The sequence below is a fragment of the Schistocerca serialis genome, chromosome 7 (genome assembly GCF_023864345.2).
Source record: "Schistocerca serialis cubense isolate TAMUIC-IGC-003099 chromosome 7, iqSchSeri2.2, whole genome shotgun sequence".
In the NCBI taxonomy this organism is placed as follows: Eukaryota; Metazoa; Arthropoda; class Insecta; order Orthoptera; family Acrididae; genus Schistocerca; species Schistocerca serialis.
The window spans coordinates 528,195,445-528,217,226 of NC_064644.1; the positions used below are offsets into that span (position 1 = coordinate 528,195,445).

Consider the following 21,782-nt stretch of genomic DNA (forward strand, 5'->3'; position numbering starts at 1 on the left):
TGCAACCAAGCTGAAGCAAATATCTATGAATAAATTTAAATAATTTAAAGGAAATGGCTTGATTGCTCAGTGCAACCCTAGTTGTTACACTCCAGAATAGCAACTATTTTTTGAGAGAGAGAGAGAGAGAGAGAGAGAGAGAGAGAGAGAGAGAGAGAGAGTGTGTGTGTGTGTGTGTGTGTGTGTGTGTGTGTGTGTGCACACTATCATATACAATATTTATATAGGAAATATGTCTCCCACAATCTGAAACGTTTATTGGACGCATAAACAAATATTGCCTCTCCCCTCCCGTCCCCCCCTAAAATGTGAAACTTGCTAAGGTGAGGTGGCTTGCATGACTCAACAGTACAGACAGCCATACTTTAGGTGCCACCACAATGGTGGGGTATCTGTGGGGAGGCCAGACATGTGTGTGGTTCCTGGAGAGCAGCCTTTTTGATAGTTGCTGGGGCAACAGTCTGGGTGATTAACTGACCTGGCCTTATTATGCTGGTGCACCAAATGGCTGAAAGCCAGGAAACATGCAGAAATTATTTTTCCTGGGGGACTGCAGCTCTGCTGTATGGTTAATTGATGATGGCATCCTCTTGGGTACAAATTCCAGAGGTAAAATACTCGTCCATTCTGATCTCTCGACAGGGAGCATTCAGGAGGATGTAAGAAATCATCACGAGAAACAAAATTGGCATTCTACAGGTCAGAGTGTGGAATGTTAGATCCCTTAATGGGGATGTTAGATCCACTAATGGGTAGGTGTAGTGGGAACTAGTGAAGTCCCATGGCAGGACGAACAGGACTTCCGGTCAGGTCAGTTCAGTGTTAGCAACACAAAATCAAATAGGGGTAATGCAAGAGATCTAATAACGAATATGAAAATAGGAATGTGGGCAAGCTACCATGAACAGCATTGCAAATACATTATTCTAGCAAAGATAGACACAAAGCCAACATCCACCACAGTAGTCCAAATTTATAAGTGAAGTGTAAGAATCTGAAAGAATGTATAATGCAATAAAGGAAGTTATTCCGTTGGTCAAGGGAGACGAAAATTTTAGCGCAATGGATGACTGGAATTTGGTATTAGGAAAACAAAGTGGCAGGATAATATGGACTGGGGTAAAGGAAAGAAAGAGCAAGCTGCCTCATAGAGTTTTGCACAGAGCATAATTTTGTGATAACTAACTCTTGGTTATATTTGGATGCAAACGAGGGACATTGGAAGGTTTCAAATTCATTACCTAATGGTAAGGCAGAGATTTTGAAACCAGATTCTAACTAAATCATTTCCAGGAGCAGATCCAGACTATGGCCACAGTTTATTGATTGTATCCATACTGGATCAGAGGCCGTGGTTGTCAATTTCAGTGTTAAAAAATATATCGGCTCAACCACTTGTTCACAGCGTAAAACACTGTCTTAGTGTTTTACACTATAAACAAGTGGTTGAGCCGATATATTTTTTAACATCACAATTTATTTGCTATGACTGGCAGATTGAAACTTCAGAAACTGTGAAAAGGTAGAAAATTAATGAGGTGAGATTTGCATAAACTGGGGCACTGAAACAGTGGAAAGGAATACATCAGAAGATGAATGGGTAGTGTAGAGAGATGAAATAGGGAAGGCAACAGGTAGGAAGACAAGGCCTATCAGAACTTCTTGCATAACACATCAGACACTGAATTTAAGTATCAAAAAGAGAAAATATAGCAAATAAAGCAGGTAAAAGGGAACACAGACATCTAAAAATGAGAGTGATATGAAGTGCAAAATGCCTACTATGGAATGGCTAGAGATTAAATGCAAGGCTGTGAAGCATGCATAACTAGAGGAAACATTGATGCTGCCTACAGGAAAATTAAAGAGATCTTTGAAGGAAACAGAAACAGGTATGTGAATCTCAAGAGCTCTGGTGGCAAGATGCTATTAAGCAATAAAGGAAAAGCTGAAGGTGAAAGGAATATAGTGAAGATCTCTATATGGTAAACAAAAAATAGAGGATGTAAGTGGAGATGAGATGGGAGATATGATGCTGTGAAAAGAATTTGTTAAAGTACTGAAAGCGCTAACTCAAATTTCCTCAGATTTCCTTGAGAAAGTAACTTATGCCAAGATTATTCCATCTAGTGTGGTAGATATAAGAGAGAGAAAATGTAATAACTCCAATTCCAAAGAATGCTGGTGCTGACTGTGTGAATATTACTGAACTATTAATCTGGTAAGTCATGTTGCAAAATATTGACACATGTTATTTATGGAAGAATGGAGAAAATGGGTGAAGCTGGCCTCAAGGGAGACCGGATTGTCTTCCAGAGAAATGTAGGAGTATGTGAGGCGATACGGACTTTAAAATGCATCACAGAAGAGACTGAAAAAAGACAAACTTGTAGATTTAGAGGAAGTTTTTACCAGCATTGACTGGAATGTACTCTTTGAAATGTTGAAAGTATCAGGAATAAAATACGGGGCCAAAAGGCTATGTACAACTTTAACACAAAACCTAACTGCAGTTGTAAGAGTCAAAGGACATGAGAGAGAAGACATAGGGTTTTGGCCTATTCTTGATATTATTCAATCTGTACATTGACTAAGCTGTGAAGGAAACCAAGAAGTAGTTCAGAAATGGAATTTAAGTTCAGGGAGAAAAAACAAAAACTCTGAAGTTTGCCGATGACGCCAATTCTGCCAGAGACAGCATAGGACTTGGCAGAGCAGCTGAAGGAATGCATAGTGTCTTGAAAAAAGAGAAAATGAACAACACAAGCAAATCCAAGTACAATAGAATTTGGTTTAATTAACCCTATGAAATAATATTTCAATACCCTATACCCAACTAGTTTTTGTGAAATTAGATGTAATATGTGGCATCGACAAGTACAAATGACTTATCTCCACCATAGCAAGTTTTTTTTCTCTGATGGCCCATGCCATCTTGTTTGTTAAGTTGGATGAATGAATTATTGTAATTTGGATGTCTGTAATGAAATCACAGAGTCTTACAAAAAGGGGGTGTTTCCTTGGGCTACAACCCAACCAAAATCCAACAGCGCTGTTTGCAACCTCACCTTTCTTAGGACAGACCACGTGTACCAATCGTGCTTCCGTGATGCCCGAATGCTTTACCACTTCATCAGTTTATGAAGTGGACAATACCCAATGTATATCACGAACATTTACAGGCCATTTGGCCCCTCAATACACTTTATAGGCCTCCAACTGATCGAACAATGTGCCGCATTGTGATACTAACTGCAGTTTCTGTCCATCCGAACATGCCCCAGCTCGTCATGTCAACAGCCCTGTGGGAACATATTACTGTGCTGCTCTGTAAATGTCTGATTTTCCACCTCCACCTCCCCCCCCCCCCCCCCCCCCCCACGGCCACTGCAAGTAAACTTGCAGGGGGTTTTGGCTGCAGCCATTCATCATTTCGCTTTTCACATGGCGCTGGCCATGCCTTCTGCATCAGACTTCCATGCCACAAACGTTGCATTGGACACTTCTACAGCATCATTTCTCAGTGCTTCGGTGCCGTTCTCATCCGCTCAGACAGACTGCTCGCTCCCACCCTACACAGTGCCGTCTATATCGACCACACTGGTCCAACATACACGTCATACAGGCGATATGAGGGACTCAGATACAGAACTAGTTGTGCCTTCATCGCCACCACCAGGCCACTTACCAATCCTGCCCCTACTATCCAAGGAAAACCCAACAACATGGTCCACACTGGTGGAGAACTTGTTCGAACTGTACCACATCACCAATGACAGTTCAAAATTCCTGTGCCTCACGACTCAACTGCACGGGCACACAGACCTGATCTGTGACCTACTTCTGACACTGACACTTACTTTGAAGTATGACTGCACAAAACAGACTATCATCAAACACCTCTCGCATTCCCCAAAAGAGGTTATTCTGCGAATAGTGCATGAGGAACATTTTGACGACCGCACCCTGTCCCAGCTTTGGCGCTGGCTAAGCCTTCTGGTCAGAGAACAGATGATGCCGGACAAAACCCTGTGGTCAGTGTGGTTATCAGAACTGCCTACAGATCTCCAGGTTCATCTCCTCCCCGACACCCTGGAATCGATCGGTTGATGTCTGCAGATGGCTGACCGGGTCACTCACACACCGGCCCAACCAGCAGGAGCTCACACAACAGGCTGGCACTCCTGCAGTGGTAGCTCACCCGGCCGAAGGCAGGGGCAGGCCGTGTTCTGCCTCCCCAGACTGCTGCACCACCTGGTACCCAGCATGCGCATTCCCTGCCCACCGAGCTGCTGCATATCGCACCTCTGCTGACGAACCTGGTGTATCAACACACAGAGGATGATCGACCACCTCCTCTCCCAACGTACCCTCACTGTTGGTACCACACCATATTTGGCAATGGCACAAAGAAGAGCCATCCCCGTGCAAGTGTCTGAAAAGCCAATCGTCGGATAAGTGCCAACCCATGCTACACTCCGTCCGTGCCTCAACTGCATCGAATGGCTGCCTTATGTCAAAAACTATGCTTAGAGTCACAACTTCCTCATGGACACCGGTGCTGACGGCTCAGTCTTACCTAAATCGATGGTCACACGCCCCCCTCACATGCACATGCTCTCTCCTGCAAGCTGTGAACTTGTCGACACTGCAGACCTGTGGGTCCCTTGATCTTCATCTCTGTCTCTCTAATGTCCTCTCCCTCCCCTGGATCTCCCAAGTGGCGGACATCACAGAACCGATCCTGGGAATTGACTTCTTATCACACCACCACCTGTCTCCAAACATTGTTTGAGGATCACTGTTTCACCACACCTCTAATTCTCACACCCCATGTGACCGCTCTCTGCCACCTGCTCTGAGTGTAAACACCGTTAACTGTTCAGTGTGCGACTCTCGCGAGCAGGACTTGGGCAACCGTGGATCGCATCCTGGTGGAAAGTGCCAAGACATGTGCCCGTGAGAACGCCATTTTGAGATATCTCACTGCACGTGCCGAGGATGAACTTGTCATGATCATTGCCTGCATCAATTCACACTACTCGGCAGCGCCGACACCTGAACCTTCACCCACCGCACCTAACAGCTCCGCCAACAACAGCGCACAGGTTAGCAACACCACACCTATCTTGTGCGACTCCAGTTTTAACCACACAGTGTACCCCCCACCCCCCTCCTCTGCTTCCATCAAATGTGTTCCGCTCAACATCTCTCTGACTTGTTTCGCAGTCTGACACTAACGCAACTCATGACAATCCAGCCGTCCGAGCTCCAATCACACCCCCCGCTGCCACATGCGGACTTGCCCAATGTGTTGATAAACATTCCTCTCTCCCCCCCCCCCCCCCCCCTCGCACCTCCCTGCACAGCTCACTCCACAGCTGCATGTGCGAAAGCAGTGCCACCAATACCCAGCATGCCTATCACACACTGTGGACAATAGACATCCTTGCTCACACTGCCTCACGCACGGTACTCAAACTGCCATCCACGCCTGCATAAACTTAACAAAAATGTACCTTTTTCGCTGCCATCCCCCTCTCAAGCAGACAACTACTCTGCTTACAAGCCATGCACCCCTCATAAATCAACCGACGCCATGCGCCCCCCCCCCCCCCGCCCCCCCTCTCCCACTGCGCGCAGTCCACGAACATTCGGTTTCCACGATGATGAACTGAACTGTTCATCACATCATCACGTCTAAGGGGCCAACTATTGGCCACAAAGCTCACCACTTTAATCCACCCAAGTTACGCTCGGCTCGGCAGCAAATACAGGAACTTCTTGAGGTGGGAATTTTACAGCCCTCCGATAGTAACTGGTCATCATCCAGTCATCCACACACCTCACTCCTAAAGTTACTACAGATGCTTGAAGCTAGAACTGTGATGGACAGTTATCATATACCAAATATTTCCTATTTCACTCACCTTCTCGTGGGTGGTACATTTTTCAGCGTACTGAATTGCAAACACGCTTATCACCAAATCCCAGTCACACCCGATGACATTCCAAAAAATGGTGATTATCACCCCCACTGGGTTTTACAAGTACCATTTTATGCCATTTGAGTTAAAAAATGACACCCAGATGTGGCAACGCTTTATTGATTCTCTCTTTCTCCAATTCGACTTCTGTTTCATATAACTTGGCAATATCCTGATCTTCAGTAGATCTGTGCAGGATCACAAACGCCACATCATGATAGTAAATGACACTCTCTCATCAAACAGATGGTTTGGTTGTTTGAGGTTTAAGGGACCAAACAGTAAGGTCATCTGTCCCTTGTTTCAAATATGGTCCATTCCGCTAATGTGACATCTCAGGAAAGTCAGAACAATAAAAGGGAAAAAGCTAAAAATGTAAAAGAGCAGCCATATTGTCAATGGTAAAAACAAAATGACGGAAGTCAGCAAGAGAACGAACCCAATGCTATGCTGAAGCAGCATAGGCAAGACCACCTGTGACTTAAAAGGTGCAACCGCTAGAATGTAGAAGTAAGTACGGGAAAAGGAGACTAACCAATCCTTAAAAAAGGGTAAAAACAGAGTAAAAGGGAAAGAAAAGAGGATCTCGGTCAGGGAGGTGAATCGGGAATCTCCGAACATGGCTTACAGTGGGAGACAACCAAACACTCACCGCCCTGCCCCAACACCAGAGAGAGATTAAAAACCTTAAAACTGAGAATAAAAACCACTTTCCCGGAGGAAACCGAGAACCAGAGAGACCATCCGGGAATTGTCAGCCAACATCAAAGGTAAAGTGTGGAGGAGTCTGTACTTAGCACGCAGAGCCAAAAGAAGGGGGCATGCAACCAAACTGTGGGCTACTGATTGGAAGGCTCCACAACCACAAAGTGTGGGTGGCTCATCACGCAAAAGAAAACCATGGGTCAGCCTGGTATGGCGAATGCAGAGACGACACAGTGTGGTTGAGTCCTTTCGGGAGAGGCGAAAGGAAGAACGCCATGGGCCTGGTGCCACCTTAATGGCACGAAGTTTATTAGACAGGGGAGTAGCCTCCCGAGAATTGGCCCATGACTGTGCGAAGTGGGATTTGATGTGAAGCCGTAAATCCGCTGCAGGAGGGGTTACAGAAAACGGGGGGTAAGTGACTGCTCCCCCAGCCAAACGATCAGCAAGCTCATTACCCGGGATACCCACATGGCCAGGGACTCAAAGGAAGTCAATGGAACAAGCAGCACGGTGAATATCAGCGAGATGGTCATGGATGGCAGAGACCAAGGGGTGGCGCAAAAAACACCGGTCAATAGCAAGAAGGCCACTCATCGAGTCCGTACATAACAAAACGCGGTTGTGTTGGGACTGTTCAAAAAAGGTAAGGGCCTGGGAAATTGCCATCAATTCCGCAGTAAACACCCCACATGTAGGTGGCAGCAGATGATTTTCCGTTCCAACAGAGGATGTGAAGGCATACCCCACATGATCAGCAGATTTAGAGCCATCAGTGTAAAAAACAACAGCATCCCGAAACTCCCATAAAATTTGGCGGAAAAAGGAACAGAACACCACCGGGCGGATGGAATCTTTCGGACCTCGGTGGAGATCCATCCAAAGTCAAGGCCGAGGAACTAACCAAGGGGGGGTGGAGGGGAGGGAGCGAGGAAGACAGGACAAAGAAGGAAGCTGAAAATCACGGCAAAGAGACGCAAGGCGGAGCCCAACTGGTAAACCTGCCCGTGGGCGGGAGTCAGGTGGGCGACGTCCATGGTCTGGGAACAGGATAGAATAGGAAGGATGAGTGGGAGAGGAATGGATAGCGAATGCATAAGACACCAGAAGCTGGGACCGCCGAACAGAAAGGGGGGGGATCCCAGCTTCAACCAGGAGACTATCAACAGGGCTAGTAGGAAAGGTACCGGTGGCCAAACGGATACCACGATGGTGGACTGGATCCAGCACATGCAGTGTGGAAGGAGCAGCTGAGCCATAAACTTGACAACCATAGTCCAAGCGAGACAGAACTAGAGCACGATAAAGACGGAGAAGGAAGGAATGGTCCGCACCCCAAGAGGAGTGGGCAAGGAAGCGAAGGACATTGAGTTTATGGAAACATCCTACCTTCAGGAGTCTGATATGGGGCAGCCAAGTGAGCTTGTTGTCGAAAAGAAGACCCAGGAAACGAAACTGTGGGACCACAGGCAATGTTGTGCATCAAGATAGAGCTCTGGATCAGGGTGGATCATAGTACGGCGACAGAAGTGGACCACCCGCGATTTTAGAGGAGAGAATTGAAACCCGTGTGAGGGTCCATGCAGAGGCATGCCGTATAGCTCCCTGGAGCTGCCTTTCTGCAGATGCCATCGAGGAGGAACTAACCCAAATGCAGAAATCATCCACATACAGGGCAGGGGCGACCAAAGGACCGACAGAGGCCACAAGTCCATCAATAGCAATGAGGAAAAGAAGGACACTCAAGACAGAACCCTGTGGGATGCCCGTCTCCTGAGTTCTGGAGAACTAAAAACAGTACCAACTCGAACTCTGAATGACCGAAGGAACAGGAACTGGAGGATAAAAATTGGGAGTGGGCCACGAAGACCCCACTGATGAAGGGTAAGTAAGATGTGATGGCGCCAGGCCGTGTCATAGGCCTTGCAAAGGTCAAAAAACACTGCAACCAAATGGCGGCGCTGGGAAAAAGCCTGCCGAACTGTGGATTCCAAGCGAAGTAAATGATCGATTGGAGACCATCCTCTCGGAAGCCACACTGGTAAGGGAACAATAGATCCCGAGATTCGAGGACCCAATCGAGCCGATGGGCTACCACCCATTCAAGTAACTTGCGAACTACTTGGCTGATAGCTGTCAACAAATAGGGGGTTCTTACAAGGCTTAAGGACAGGAACCACGATGCTATCCCTCCACTGAGAAGGGAAGTCACCCTGAGGCCAGATACGGTTAAACACCCAAAGAAGATGTTGCCGTTGTGGAGCACTGAGATGTTGAAGCAGTTGGTTATGAATGGAATCTGGGCCAGGGGCCGTATCATGAGAAGAAGATAGAGCAGAAAGAAATTCCCATTCAGTAAAAGGTTCATTGTAAGATTCTGACTCACAAGGGGTGAAACATAAGGTGGAAGCTTCAGCCCGCTGTTTTTGGTGAAGGAAAGCAGCTGGATAGGAGGCTGCTGATGATGCCATTGCAAAATGGGTCGCAAGATGTTCTGCAAGAACAAATGGGTCCGTACAAAGGCCATCTGGGAGGTGAAGGCCTGGGAGGGTGGACTGCCGATGGCAACCTTGGAGAGAGCGAAGTGTAGCCCATACCCATGACAGAGGGACAATAGAACCAAGGGAAGAAACGAATCGTTCCCAACATATCCGCTTGATCTGTTTGATTAAATAACGGGCTTTAGCGCAAAGGTGTTTGAGGGTAGTAAGGCTGGCTACGGATGGGTGCCTCTTAAAGTGTTGCAAAGCTCGACGGCGATCACGGATGGCAATGGCAATGGCCGTACTCCACCATGGGACCTGCCGGCGACAAAATGGCCCAGATGAGCACGGGACAGCAAGGCTAGCAGCACGAACAATTGCGTCAGACACGTCACGTAGGACGTCATCTATACAACCCAACAAAGAGGGAGAAAACACGACCTGTGCAGTGTATAGAGGCCAATCGGCACGTTGGAAAGACCAACGAGGTAATCTGTCCATCGAGGAGCGGGAAGGGAGCGAGATAATCAACGGGAAATGGTCACTATCACAAAGGTCGTCGTGTGGCGACCAGTGTAATGAAGGGAGGAGAGAGGGAGAAGAAAGAGAAAGATCAATGGCAGAAAAGGTACCACGACCAGCACTGAAATGAGTAGGGGAGCCATCATTAAGAAGGTAAAAGTCGTGGTCTGCAATAAACTGGTCTATAAGAAGACCTCGTCTAGATGGAAAGGCACTGCCCCACAAGGGATGATGAGCATTAAAATCCCCAAGGAGGAGGAAGGGAGGAGGAAGTTGCTGAAGAAGGGTGGTTAAGGCAGCAGGTGTAAGAGTCCTGCCAGGAGGGAGATAAAGATTGCAAACTGTGACCGCAGAGTCTAAGTGGACCCTAACAGCAACCGCTTCCATTGTAGTTTGAAGAGGAATCCACGTGCTAGCAATGTCTGTACGGACCAACGTACAAACGCCACCAGAAGCCTACAGGGGTCCGACCCGATTTCGACAGAAAACACGGAACCCACGGAGGGTCGGTGAGTGAGCATCAGTAAAACGAGATTCCTGGAGAACCACACGAGCTGCAGAGTAGGACGAAAGAAGGGATTTCAATTCCAGAAGGTGACAATAGTATCCGTTACAATTCCATTGGAGAACCACAGAACGATGATTTAAATGGGGGCTGAACATGCTAAAGCCAGTCATAACGCCGGGTCCCCACCTGTCACCGACGAGGAGGGGGCGACATCCATGAACAACAGGTCAGAATCCGGTTGTGAAGTCGGAGAAGGGACCTTCGGTGACACCAGAGGCTCTTTGTCCTGGGACTTATGTTTCTTCTTCTTTTCAGGCTGAGAACGAGGAGGGCTGTGTGGCATAAAGGAGCCAGCCACAGCAAGATCAGGAACAGAAAGACACCGGGCAACCTGGGGGCCGACAGACCGTGGCTCTCGCGGTCGTCGTGCGGCAGCAGACCTTTGGCCTGGAAGGTGCCGGGAAGGAGCATCCCAGGAGAGGCGCCCTTGACCGGCAGATGCCGAAGGAATGGGACACTTCTCCGGCTGGGGAGGGGGAGCAGCGCCAAGAGGAGAAGGTGCGGGAGCCGCAGGGGTGGAGGGGAGGAGAGGGGTCTGGGATGGGGCTAAGGAAGGGGGAGGAAAGGGTGAAGATGTAACCAAGGCGTAACTAGATGTCATGGACACAGGGTGAAGACGTGTATATTTCTTACAGGCCTCTGTGTAGGTTAAACGATCGAGGGACTTATACTCCTGTATCTTCTTTTCCTTCTTATATACTGGGCAATCTGGTGAACGTGGAGAATGACTACCATGACAATTTACACACACAGGAGGGGGAACACAGGGACTCCCCTCATGGAGTGGACGTCCATAGTCACCACAGAGGGGGGCCTGTGAACAGCGGGAAGACGTGTCCAAAACGCAAGCACTTAAAACACCTCAGGAGGTGGGATGTACAGCTTCACATCACATCGATAAACCATAATCTTAACTTTCTCAGTGAGGGTATCCCCTTCAAAGGCCAGGATAAAGGCACCAGTATCAATGCGATTGTCTTTAGGACCCTTCTAAACATGCCGAACAAAGTGAACACCCCGCCGTCCGAGATTGTCCCGAAGTTCCTCATCAGTTTGAAGGATGAGGCCCCTGTGAAAAATCACACCTTGTACCATATTTAGAGATTGGTGGGGGGTAATGGACACAGGAATTGTGCCAAGATGGGTAGAGGCATGAAGGGCCGCAGATTGGGCAGCCGAAGCAGTTTTGATCAGCAACGAACCCGACTGCTGATAGCTCAGGGAGTCCACTTCACCAAACTTGTCTTCAATGTTCCACAAAGAATAAAGGTTTGGTATTGGTGAAAGTATCTCCATCAGTCCTGGTGCAAACTAGATAACGGGGGAAAGGTTTCGCCCCTAGCCGATGGGCCTGACCCTCTTCCCAGGGGGTAGCCACGGAAGGGAAGGCCGAAGGGGCAAGAGAAGCAGCACTAGAAGAATCAGTTCCACGCAGAGAGACGGCCGCAGAAGAACGGCCAGAGTTCTGGACCCGTATGGGTTTCATTTGCATAGTGTCCGCCCTGATACCACCCACTCCGATCAGGGGCTCTCCTCACGGGCACCACCCAGCCACAGCAAGGGCCGTCTGGCACGGTGGCCATTGCCGGGAGTTCCGATGCTCCAGGATGATGAGCAACCACTCCAAGGCTTGCATGAGGAGGTCACAGCTCAGGCATCAGAAGTGTGATCCCTGTGTGTTCAGGGGGCTCAACCAAAAGGGTCATAGCGACCCCACCACACGTGCTGGCTATGCACCCTAGCATCAGACAACGACGTGAAAGAAAAGGTGGAATGTACTAGGAGGGCGCACGTCGGAGACACTAGGTAAGATGCTCTTCCCCAAATGGCTCACACTATGGAGGAGAAATTTTGTAATGGAGGTCAAACCCCAGAGAGGGACCAAGGAATGCCAAAAGGAGGAGATGATTATGCAACAAAGCCGAATTGTAAAACCAACAGAACCAGGAGGATAGCGGGGGCCAACATAAGCAAGGACACCAAGAGAGGGAGAGGAGAGGGCGACGGCAAAGGAGCAAGGAGGGGAAGGGGAAGGAAATGCAGCTCTGGAGAGAAAGAAGGCTGCAATAGCTCGGGGCCCCGTGCTCGCCACGCACGTATCCACAAAAGAGTTGTGGACCCCCTGGGGGGGTCATCAAACAGAGCTGATATCAACACCAACAAACTGCAACTGCGCCAACAATCTGTTCAATTCTTGGGTTACACAGTCTCGGCCACTCCACCACCACCACCACCAAATCGAAGGTGCACTCAATCTCATCCATGCCACTTCCTACCACATGCAATGAGCTCCATCAGTTCCTGGGAATGATAAACTACTACCGTCGTCATTTACCTGCTGCAGCTGAGACCCAGGCCACTCTCACTAATGCCCTCGCTGACAAGCAAACTTTAGGGACGTGCCCCATTCCGTGGATGGAACCAATGCCCACAGCCTTCCAGGCCTTGAAAGACTCTCTCGCATGAGCTGTCACCCTCGCTCATCCAATCTCGGATTCCATACTCTTCATCACCAAGGATGCCAGAGACTCTGCAGTAGGTGTGCTCCTACAACAATGCCACAGTGACGTGGTCACATCACTTTAGTTCTTTTCAAAGAAACTTTCATGCACCCAACAAAAATACTCTGCCTCCGACCGTGAATTTTTAGCAGTTTATGAGGTGGTGAAACACTTCTGCCCTGATGTCGAGGCCAACCTTTCCACATCTTGACCGACCATAAGCCAGTAGCAGATGTCATGCACAACCACCCTCTCAATCCTCTCCCTCGTCGCTTTTGGGTTTTCGATTTCATCTCTCAGTTCTCTACTGACGTCCAACATACCAAAGATGCTGACAACATCGTTGCAGATTTCCTTTCCCACATTAGCACCACCTCAATGGTCGTCAACCTTTCCAACGTTGTGTCCCTACAGAACCAGGATGACGTTACACACCAACTTCTCAACAGCACCTCCACTTCACTGTCTTTCACCAAAGCAAAATTTGCTGGCATCTGAGAGGAAGTCTGGTGCGACTCTTCCACCCGCACCCTCCAATCCCTTATTCCCACCCCCCTCCACTGTTCAGTGGTTGATGCACTACATTCTCTAGCGAACCCCAGAATTAAGCCATTGACATGCCTCGTGTCCGAACGATTTGTGGGGTGAGACATGAAGAGCAGTTGTCAGACCTGGGCGTGGAACTGCATTACCTGCCAGTGCAACAAAGTCACCAGGCTCACTGTTCCATCTCTCTGCAAATTCGACATCCCATGTGGCTGCTTTCGCCTCATACACTTGGACCTCATCAGCCCCCTCCCCGTCCCCCCCCCTCTCAAGAGGGCTTCTGTTATGTTCTTTCTTGCATCATTTGTTTATCTTAGTGGGCAGAGGCTGTACCTCTCGCCCACATAACCGCCATACTGTGGCTAAGGCTTTTGTGTCTTCCAGGACTTCCTGCTTAGGCTGCCCCACTACCATCACTACCAACCAGGGCCGGCAGTTTGAATCTGCTCTCTTTGCCCACCTTTGCTAGCTGCGTGGTATCAACAAATGTCGCGTGACTACCTATGACTCCCAAGAAAATGGACTAGTAGAATGGTGGCATCGCACTTTCAAGACAGCACTGCAGTGTCACAACAGTCTTTGGGTCGAGGCCCTCTCACATGGGTACTTCTCGGTCTACGGTCATCTTACAATCCAGATACTGAGGGCACCATGAGTGAGTTCATCTATGGTCAAAACCCTGTCCTTCCTGGGGAGCTGTTGCAACATTCCCCCCCCAACAATCCCCCCTCCCAAAAATCCCAACTTCATACGCCAGATCCATATGCATTTTGCAAACATTTCCCTGACCCCCCCCCCCCCCCCCCATCTAGCCAAAGCCCCCAAGCGTATGTGCCTTCAAATCTCCTTTCATGCAACAAGTTCGTTTTTCTCTGTGATGACACCATCCGGGCCCCACTTGCCCCATCATATTCAGGCCCATATGAGATCATAAACCGCACCACTAACATGGACATCTGGGCTGAAGATTCACTGCTGACTGTTTCTCTCCACCACGTGAAACCAGCACACCCCAATCCAGCATCTTTCACGCCCGATGACATTATGCAGCATCCCGGCAGTGAGGACTCGCACTCAAGCTATGACCCATCAGAGCTGCCGCTGCAGCCATCACCCAAACATGCGTCTGAATCACCATCAACACTGTTCATCGGGTTCTCGCTTTCTCTCTCTACCTCCACCCCCAGTTCTGCAAACTGATGTCCCGCCCAAATGTATGGAGGGCATCACCATCCTCATCGACGACAACCACATCTTCATCCTGCTGAAAGACAACTTGCCCTACCCGACCAGGGACCCGATTCATCAAACGATTGCCTGCTCCCGCGTGGCGTCAACCACATGCTCCTCCGAGCTATGGCAACCCCCCCTAGGGAGGGTTACAGTTCGAATGCTGCCAGCCGATCATGCAGGGGATAGAGTCCCTCCCCACACCGCTCCATCCTCATGCATAGGCCGATGCCTCGTCCGCCCACCTTGTAGCGTGGTCCCTGCCACAACAATTTCTGGGGATGGATATCTGCATCACATCACTGCCATCTCCCTCACTGCCTTCACTGCCGGACATGCCCACCTTCCACTGCACTCAAACCATGCTCCACACTGTGTGTGTGTGTGTGTGTGTGTGGGGGGGGGGGGGGGCTGTTTGGCATCAGCAAGTATGAATGATGTATCTCCGCCATCCCAAGTTTTTTGACTCTGTTTATCTAATGGCCCATGCCATTCTGTTTGTTCAGTCGGCTGTAAGATTTTGTAATGTAGACATCTGTAATGAAATATACTGAGTCTTACAGAAATGTGTATGTTTCTTTGGGCTACAACCAAACAGAAATCCCACAAATACATGTCAACTAGTAAAATGTTTTAAGTATCAGTTAGTATGATTTTTAGGTATGGCAGACATTGGAAACTGTCTTGAAAATGTAGAACAACAACACACTTTTTACACTTCCATGCCGTTTCACACCTTTTTCTTACTGAGTAGCTTACAACACACTTACTTCTGTCATTTTTATTCTTTTCACTTTGGGGCATTTGGAACAGGAAAGGAGCCCATGTTTTATTCAACTGTTCTCTTATGTAAACATTGATCTTCTCACAAATTGGTCTGAACAATGGCCTCACACTTTCTAAAAAGTACATAGTATATACACTGGCTGTGATTTATATTTATTAAACAAATCATCACATACAGCCACTGTAAACCTTGAAGGGAAAGGCAATCATTACCAATATTTTCCACTACTGTTCATTCACTCTGCTTTATCTGCATCATAGAAGGGGACATGTTTTGAACAGACCAACACCACTCACCATTATTGTCACTTACATCACTAACATCAGAATCAGGTTCTGAAGATCTGCAAGCAGTAGTCCAGTTATCACAGAAAGGGAAATCATCTTTGTGATCATCACATGAGACACACTGTCTGCACTTCATTTTAGAATACACTAGCAAAATCAGCAATGCTTTTAATTTTTAACTTGTATGGAAATTGGACATACATCTTAATCTCCTTCAATGCCCTCTCTCTGTCCATCTTCCCTTTCTCCCAATCTATTTCCATTTCCTCCTCCCTCTCTCTCTCTCTCTCTCTCTCTCTCTCTCTCTCTCTCTCTCTCTCTAGCCTGGAGCTTTCTTTATTGTCATTAAAATGAATGGTCAAGTAAGTTGAGATCAGTGGTACATGGCCATAAGAGATCTCCCCTGTTGCTGGATCTGTGAGGGTAGTAACTTCAATGACAGTATACTGTATAGTTTTAAACTGCAAATGAGTAAGATTACATTCAGACAAGTCAGATAACACAGTTGTATTCTAATCCTAAGATAATAACCCTTAAAAACAATTTTCCTGTTTTCTGTTAAATGCAGCTGTGAGGAAAAAATGAAACCCCACATTTTCACAGCACTGCACTTTCTTTCACACAGTTTGTTTAACAAAAAATATACACATTGCTGTTTAAAAAATATATGGCCTCTGTCTGTCTGAATGTTAATTAGAGAATTGTGTAAAAATGTGAAGTCAGTCAGTTCAAGGCATTTCAAAAGTTTTTCCAACAACATTTCCCTCTATACCCTGCCCTAATGTTTATTAGAGTATTGTGTAGAAATCTGAAGTAAATTGATCAAACAACTTGTCTTTATATAGTGGTGTGGATTTAAGAGCCACTGATTAGCTAGAAACTGAACTCTACACAGTTTTATTGCACACCACTCATCATACCATTTAAGTACCACAGCAACTTTACGTGACTACAGCTTGACACTTCGTGTTATTGGGTTAAATCAGGTGATTCTGAGGGAATCAGATTAAAAAATCAGGCACTATAGGTATTAAATGAGGCTCACTATTTCGGCAGCAAATTTACTGATGATGGTCAAACCCAAGTATGTGAAATGCAGACTGCTCACAGCTAGAAAAGAGCTTCTGAAAAAGACAATATTATGAAAAGGAATGTTGCTACTCACCACATAGCAAAGATGCAAGTCACAGAGAGGCACAACAGAAATACTGCAAAACGAGGCTTTCAGCCAAACCTACAAAGGTCACACTGCAAACAGCAGCAATTGATGGGAGAAGCAAAGTAGATGGTGGAGGTAAGGAGGAGAGTAGAGCAGAAAGAGGAAGGGATAGCAGCATAGGGGTGGGGGCATACAGGGATGGGGATGAGAGAGCAGGGCAGCTAAGTATAGTCGGGAAGTTAGATGGAGGGGGAACGAAGAGAAGTAAAAAGGTTGTGGTGTGTTAGTGCAATAAAGGGCTGGAATGAGAACAAGGAAGGGAACAGGTGTATAAAGGACATTGACTAACGAAAGTTGAGGCCAGGAGGGTTATCGGAACATAGGATATTCTGTAGGGAGAGTTCTACCTGCACAATTCAGAAAGCTGGTGTTGGTGGGAAGGATCCATATGATGCAGGCTGTGAAGCAATCACTGAAATGAAGCACATTGTGTTGAACAGCATGCTCAACAACTGGGTGGTCCAGCTGCTTCTTGAACACAGCTTGTCGGTGGCTGTTCATGTGGACAGACAGATTGTTGGTTGTCTTGCTTACATAGAATGCAGCACATTTCACAGGTACCCCTGCCTTTGATGAGATAGATGATGCTTGTGACCAGACCGGAGTACATGGTCATGGGAGGATGTATCAAACAGGTCTTGCATCGAGGGATATGGGCCATGAAGCAAGTGGCTAGGAGCAAGAGTGGATCTTTCACAATGGTATTCTGTTGCCCACCAAACCTATGGAATATCATCATCCATCTCTACTCCACCCCTGCTCCAAACCCCTTGTCTCATGGCTCATAGCTCTGTAATAGACCTTGATAAATCCACACACCACCACTTACTGAAGTCTAGTCACAAACATCACCTATCCCATCAGAGGCATAGCTACCTATGAAAGCAGTCATGTGATGTATGAACTAAGTGGCAACCACTATGCTGCATGACAACCAACAAGCAACCTGTAAGTTTATTTATTTATTTTTGATCCAACATCAACTGATTATAAAAAAAAAATTTATGTTCCAGTCTTCTGGATAAGTCAGAGAGCCTTACTTACTAGAGTTGCATATTATTACCTAGTATTACTATCCACACAAATTTTTCTAAGTTTAGTTGAAACAACAACATTACATATGTGGACTACATAAAAAATAATTTGCTATTGCAATACATAAATCTGAAATTCATATATTTACCATTTGTGACACAGTCTAAGATCACAGATGTATCACTTGTCATACATGTGTTGACGTTAGTTATTACTACTGGAAACCATAACTGCCAATAAACATGGAAAATTATAGCAAAATTAAAATATGTCAATCCACGTATGACACTTGATATATCTGCGATAATTTTTCTGCCGTTGATGATGGTTTAAGATCGAAACTGGTAGCAAAATAATTTACATTATCACAGCCAGCACAGTGTTATGCATTTTGAAAAATTTGTACATGATGTTGACCAGTGCCTAAGCAAGATGTTCATAATTTAATCATTGCTACCACATGGTTTAAGAACCATAAAAGAAGGTTGTGTACCTCGAAGAAACCTGGAGACACCAGAGCATTTCAGGTTGATAATATAATGGTAAGACAGTGATTTAGGAACCCAGATTTTAAATCGTAAGACATTTCCCATGGAAGATGTGAGCTCTGACCACAATTTGTTAGTTATAAACTGTAGATTAAAATGAAGAAATTGCAAAAATGTAGATATTTAAGGAGATGGGACCTGCATAAGTTGAAATAACCTGAGGTTTTGACAGGTTCAGAGGGTTGACTAGAACAGGGGAAAGAAATACAATAGAAGACAAATGGTTAGCTTTAAGAGATGAAATAGTGAAGGCAGCAGAGGATCAAATAGGTAAAAAGACAAGACTTAGTAGAAATCCTTGGATAACACAAGAGCTACTGAATATAAATGATCAAAAGAGAAAATATAAAAATGCAGCAAATGAAGTAGGCAAAAGGGAATACAAACATTTAAAAAATGAGATTGACAGGAAAATGTACAAATTTAGAAGCATATTTCAATAGGTGAAAGGCAGATACCACCTACAGGAAAATTAAAGAATCCTTTGGGGAAAATAGAAGCAACTGTATGGATATCAAGAACTCAGATGGGAAACCAATACTAACAAAAGAAGGCAAAGCTGAAAGGTGGAAGGAATATACAGAGGGCTATAAAAGGAAGGTAAACTAGAAGGCAAGATTATAGAAAGGAAGGTGGACTTAGATGTTTCACAGCTCTATCAGATTCTTCTCACAATTATTATTATTATTATTTTAGATTATTCCCATTTAAGAGAGCGTTTGAACTTGAATTCATTTATGATGATTGTTTATGTTTTTTCTGAGCCCAAATTTTCTTCATGTGTTCACTGTGTTGTTTCTTTCGCTCTGCTGTCCATTTACATCCTGGTCTCTTCTGTGTTCTGGTGTCAAATTTATGTTTTTTGATGATGTTTCTGAATTCAGTTCTATTTTCTGCATCATTTACTGTTATGTGTGCTTGCCTGAGGTTATCTTCAACTTCTTTTATCCATTTTGATTTTCCCCCGCCTGAGTTGATGACTTTATGAATTCGCTTTGAAATTCTGTTTTCATTCATCCTGTGGATATGTCCGCAGAACTGCATTCTTCTTTTCCTTATTGTATCCATAATCTTGTCTGTATATTTGTATAATTTTGATGTTGGTCTCTTCATCCAGATTCCTTGCTCTTGTATCGGGCCAAAAATTTTCCTGAGAATTTTCCTTTCTTGTTTCTCTATTTCTTTGATTTTAGTTTGCCCACCTATTTGTGTTATCTTCTCACAATATAATATCTAAGTCAAAACAAAGCCCCTGGAGTAGACGATATTCTTTCAGAGCTACTGATAGCCTTGGGAGAGCCAGTCATGACAGTCACTCATCTCATGTGCGAGTTGTATGAGGTAGGCGATATACCTTCAGACTTGAAGAAGAATGTAATAATTCAAATTCCAAAGAAAACAGTTGCTGACTGATGCTACATTTATGCCATTTGTAGACTTGGAGAAAGCTTTTGATAATGTTGGCTGGAATACTCTTTGAAATTCTGAAGGAAGTAGGGGTAAAACACAGTGAAAGATTGTTTAAAACTTGTACAGAAAAGAGATGGCAGTTATTGAAGTCAAGGGGCATGAAAGGGAAGAAATGTTTGAGAAAGGAGTGAGACAGGGTTGTAGCCTATCCCCAGTGTTATTGAATCTGTACACCGAAGACATGGTAAAGGAAAGCAAAGAAACATTTTGAGTACAAGTTGAAGTTCAGGAGGGAAAAAAAAAACCACCACCTTGAAGTTTGCTGACGATGTTGCAGTTCTGTCAGAGATTGCAAAGGACTTGGAAGAGCAGATGAACGGATTGGACATCGTCTTGAAAGGACACTATAAGATGAAAATCAGCAAAAGCAAAACAAGGATAATGGAATATAGTCAAATTAAACCAGGGAATTAGATTAGGAAATGAGGCACTTAAAGTAATAGATGATTTTTGCTATTTGGACAGCAAAAAACGAGAGAGGATGTAAAATGTAGACTGGTAATCACAAGAAAGCATTTCTGAAGAAGAGAAATTTGTTAATATCAAATGTAGAGCTAAGCATTAGGAAGACTTTTCTGAAAGTATTTGACTCGAGTGTAGCCATGTATGGAAATGAAACAAGCTAGGTGAAAATTTTACACAAAGAGAGAATAGAAGTTTTCAAAATGTAATGCTACAAAAGAATGTTGAAGATTGGATGGATAGATTAGTGTGTTGACATTTTGTAGCGTGCAGTTGCAGCTGTAGCGGTTACAAAGCTAAGTACTGACAAAGTTATTTGTGCACTATTAGACAGTTATTAAATTCAATAGTTTTCAGTGGTGTTCCATGCTGTTTGTGGTGAAATAACAATTTAATAAACTTTTGCAAACATTCGCTCACTGTGTTTTTTAGAGTTTTCTGTGCATTGAAGTTGTTTAGTAAATTTCATGCTTTAGTTTTGAGTTGACATTTCTTATTGTTTCTAGTGAAATACACTCCTGGAAATGGAAAAAAGAACACATTGACACCGGTGTGTCAGACCCACCATACTTGCTCCGGACACTGCGAGAGGGCTGTACAAGCAATGATCACACGCACGGCACAGCGGACACACCAGGAACCGCGGTGTTGGCCGTCGAATGGCGCTAGCTGCGCAGCATTTGTGCACCGCCGCCGTCAGTGTCAGCCAGTTTGCCGTGGCATACGGAGGCTCCATCGCAGTCTTTAACACTGGTAGCATGCTGCGACAGCGTGGACGTGAACCGTATGTGCAGTTGACGGACTTTGAGCGAGGGCGTATAGTGGGCATGCGGGAGGCCGGGTGGACGTACCGCCGAATTGCTCAACACGTGGGGCGTGAGGTCTCCACAGTACATCAATGTTGTCGCCAGTGGTCGGCGGAAGGTGCACGTGCCTGTCGACCTGGGACCGGACCGCAGCGACGCACAGATGCACGCCAAGACCGTAGGATCCTACGCAGTGCCGTAGGGGAGCGCACCGCCACTTCCCAGCAAATTAGGGACACTGTTGGTCCTGGGGTATCGGCGAGGACCATTCGCAACCGTCTCCATGAAGCTGGGCTATGGTCCCGCACACCGTTACGCCGTCTTCCGCTCACGCCCCAACATCGTGCAGCCCGCCTCCAGTGGTGTCGCGACAGGCGTGAATGGAGGGACGAATGGAGACGTGTCGTCTTCAGCGATGAGAGTCGCTTCTGCCTTGGTGCCAATGATGGTCGTACGCGTGTTTGGCGCCGTGCAGGTGAGCGCCACAATCAGGACTGCATACGACCGAGGCACACAGGGCCAACACCCGGCATCATGGTGTGGGGAGCGATCTCCTACACTGGCCGTACACCACTGGTGATCGTCAAGGGGACACTGAATAGTGCACGGTACATCCAAACCGTCAT

The 21,782-nt window shown here is 46.3% G+C and overlaps 1 protein-coding gene across 1 annotated transcript in view; it reads right to left on the reverse strand.

Moving 5' to 3' along the window:
- Window positions 1-21,782, reverse strand: part of LOC126412300 (modular serine protease-like) — a 263,406-nt gene that overhangs the window by 727 nt on the left and 240,897 nt on the right. The window lies entirely within an intron of this gene.